The following is a 4,081-nucleotide window of genomic DNA, read 5'->3' as shown; positions in this document are numbered from 1 at the left end:
CCTATACAAAAAGGAGCTTTAATGTTTATAGTAAGAACATTACATAAAAAAGGAAAAGTACAAGGTTAAAAATGTATCACCATACATTAATGCTAGATTATTAATTTTTTATTTATCCATTTAATTAATGCTTAATAATAGCCATGAAAAGACAGTATGCTGGTAACTATGAAATACTGAGAGAAGAGTAAAATTAAATTATATAATGGTGGCTGTCATTTACTAATGGAATTTATATATCAGGCACAGTGATAAGTGCTTTAAACTAGTTATCTCACATAATCCTCTCAACAGCCCAGTAAGGTTGGCTGTCAGTGTATCTATCACAGTGGACATGAATTTTGGAAGAGAAATTTCTACATTTCCAGCTCTGTCATTCGTGCAAGTTAATAGGTATCTAAATGTGCACATGCTAATAAACATATGCAAGCCTCATCAGTAAATGTGGGAAAATGACAAATCCCATCTTGTACACATAAGACAATAGATGTAAGGAGACTTGTGTACTTATTATTATTATTATTATTTTTTTTAAGGGTTAACTTTTTTTTTTTAACATCTTTATTGAAGTATAACTGCCTTACAATGGTGTGTTAGCTTCTGCTTTATAACAAAGTGAATCAGTTATACATATACAATATGTTCCCATATCTCTTCCCTCTTGCATCTCCCGCCCTCCCACCCTCCCCATCCCACCCCTCTAGGTGGTCACAAAGCACCGAGCTGATCTCCCTGTGCTATGCGGCTGCTTCCCACTAGCTATCTATTTTACATTTGTTAGTGTATATATGTCCATGACACTCTCTCACCCTGTCACAACTCACCCCACCCCCTCTCCATATACTCAAGTCCATTCTCTAGTAGGTCTGTGTCGTTATTCCCGTCTTGCCACTAGGTTCTTCATGGCCTTTTTTTCCCCTTAGATTCCGTATATATGTGTTAGCATACTGTATTTGTTTTTCTCTTTCTGACTTACTTCACTCTGTATGACAGACTCTAACTCCATCCACCTCATTACAAATACCTCCATTTCATTTTTTTATGGCTGAGTAATATTCCATTGTATATATGTGCCACACCTTCCTTATCCATTCATCTGTCGATGGACATTTAGGTTGCTTCCATCTCCTGGCTATTGTAAATAGAGCTGCAATGAATATTTTGGTACATGACTCTTTTTGAACTATGGTTTTCTCAGGGTATATGCCCAGTAGTGGGATTGCTGGGTCGTATGGTAGTTCTATTTCTAGTTTTTTAAGGAACCTCCATACTGTTCTCCATAGTGGCTGTATCAAGTTACATTCCCACCAGCAGTGCAAGAGTGTTCCCTTTCCTCCACACCCTCTCCAACATTTATTGTTTCTAGATTTTTTGATGATGGCCATTCTGACCGGTGTGAGATGATATCTCATTGTAGTTTTGATTTGAATTTCTCTAATGATTAATGATGTTGATCATTCTTTCATGTGTCTGTTGGCAATCTGTATACCTTCTTCGGAGAAATGTCTATTTAGGTCTTCTGTCCATTTTTGGATTGGGTTGTTCGTTTTTTTGTTATTGAGCTGCATGAGCTACTTGTAAAACTTGGAGATTAATCCTTTGTCAGTTGTTTCATTTGCAAATATTTTCTCCCATTCTGATGGTTGTCTTTTGGACTTGTTTATGGTTTCCTTTGCTGTGCAAAAGCTTTTAAGTTTCATTAGGTCCCATTTGTTTATTTGTGTTCTTATTTCGATTTCGCTGGGAGCTGGGTCAAAAAGAATCTTGCTGTGATGTATGTCATAGAGTGTTCTGCCTATGTTTTCCTCTAAGAGTTTGATAGTGTCTGGCCTTACACTTAGGTCTTTAATCCATTTTGAGTTTATTTTTGTGCATGGTGTCAGGGAGTGTTCTAATTTCATACTTTTACATGTATCTGCCCAATTTTCCCAGCACCACTTATTGAAGAGGCTGTCTTTTCTCCACTGTATATGCTTGCCTCCTTTATCAAAGATAAGGTGACCATATGTGCGTGGGTTTACCTCTGGGCTTTCTATCCTGTTCCATTGATCTATATTTCTGTTTTTGTGCCAGTACCAAACTGTCTTGATTACTGTAGCTTTGTAATATAGTCTGAAGTCAGGGAGCTTGATTCCCCCAGCTCCATTCTTCGTTCTCAAGATTGCTTTGGCTATTCGGGGTCTTTTGTGTTTCCATACAAATTGTGAAAGTTTTTGTTCTAGTTCTGTGAAAAATGCCAGTGGTAGTTTGATAGGGATTGCATTGAATCTGTAGATTGCTTTGGGTAGTAGAGTCATTTTCACAATGTTGATTCTTCCAATCCAGGAACATGGTATATCTCTCCATCTATTTGTATCATCTTTAATTTCTTTCATCAGTGTCCTATAATTTTCTGCATACAGGTCTTTTGTCTCCTTAGGTAGGTTTATTCCTAGATATTTTATTCTTTTTGTTGCAATGGTAAACGGGAGTGTTTTCTTAATTTCACTTTCAGATTTTTTGTCATTAGTGTATAGAAATGCAAGAGATTTCTGTGCATTAATTTTGTATCTTGCTACTTTACCAAATTCATTGATTAGCTCTAGGAGTTTTCTGGTAGCATCTTTAGGATTCTCTATGGAGAGTATCATGTCATCTGAAAACAGTGACAGCTTTACTTCTTCTTTTCCGATTTGGATTCCTTTTATTTCTTTTTCTTCTCTGATTGCTCTGGCTAACACTTCCAAAACTATGTTGAATAACAGTGGTGAGAGTGGGCAACCTTGTCTTGTTCCTGATCTTAGTGGAAATGGTTTCAGTTTTTCACCATTGAGGACAATGTTGGCTGTGGGTTTGTCACATAAGGCCTTTATTATGTTGAGGAAAGTTCCCTCTATGCCTACTTTCTACAGGGCTTTTATCATAAATGGGTGTTGAATTTTGTCAAAAGCTCTCTCTGCATCTATTGAGATGATCATATGGTTTTTCTCCTTCAATTTGTTAATATGGTGTATCACATTGATTGATTTGCGTATATTGAAGAATCCTTGCAATCCTGGGATAAACCGCACTTGATCATGTTGTATGATCCTTTTAATGTGCTGTTGGATTCTGTTTGCTAGTATTTTGTTGAGAATTTTTTCATCTATGTTCGTCAGTGATATTGGCCTGTAGTTTTCTTTCTTTGTGACATCTTTGTCTGGTTTTGGTATCAGGGTGATGGTTGCCTCGTAGAATGAGTTTGGGAGTGTTCCTCCCTCTGCAATATTTTGGAAGAGTTTGAGAAGGATAGGTGTTATCTCTTCTCTAAATGTTTGATAGAATTCACCTGTGAAGCCATCTGGTCCTGGGCTTTTGTTTGTTGGAAGGTTTTTAATCACAGTTTCAATTTCAGTGCTTGTGATTGGTCTGTTCATATTTTCTATTTCTTCCTGGTTCAGTCTCGGCAGGTTGTGCATTTCTAAGAATCTGTCCATTTCTTCCAGGTTGTCCATTTTATTGGCATAGAGTTGCTTGTAGTAATCTCTCATGATCTTTTGTATTTCTGCAGTGTCAGTGGTTACTTCTCCTTTTTCATTTCTAATTCTATTGATTTGAGTCTTCTCCCTTTTTCTCTTGATGAGTCTGGCTAATGGTTTATCAATTTTGTTTATCTTCTTGAAGAACCAGCTTTTAGTTTCATTGATTTTTGCTATTGTTTCCTTCATTTCTTTTTCATTTATTTCTGACCTGATCTTTATGATTTCTTTCCTTCTGCTAGCTTTGGGGTTTTTTCGTTCTTTTTTCTCTAATTGCTTTAGGTGCAAGGTTAGGTTGTTTCTTCGAGATGTTTCCTGTTTCTTGAGGTAGGCTTGTATTGCTATAAACTTCCCTCTTAGCACTGCTTTGGCTGCGTCCCATAGGTTTTGGGTCGTCGTATCTCCATTGTCATTTGTTTCTAGGTATTTTTGGATTTCCCCTTTGATTTCTTCAGTGATCACTTCGTTATTAAGTAGTGTATTGTGTAGCCCCCATGTGTTTGTATTTTTTACACATATTTTCCTGTACTTGATATCTAGTCTCATAGCATTGTGGTCGGGAAAGATACTTGATACAATTTCAA

Source organism: Balaenoptera borealis (genome assembly GCF_965194805.1).
Source record: "Balaenoptera borealis genome assembly, chromosome: 20".
NCBI lineage: Eukaryota > Metazoa > Chordata > Mammalia > Artiodactyla > Balaenopteridae > Balaenoptera > Balaenoptera borealis.
Note: the sequence above shows the minus strand (reverse complement) of the source record.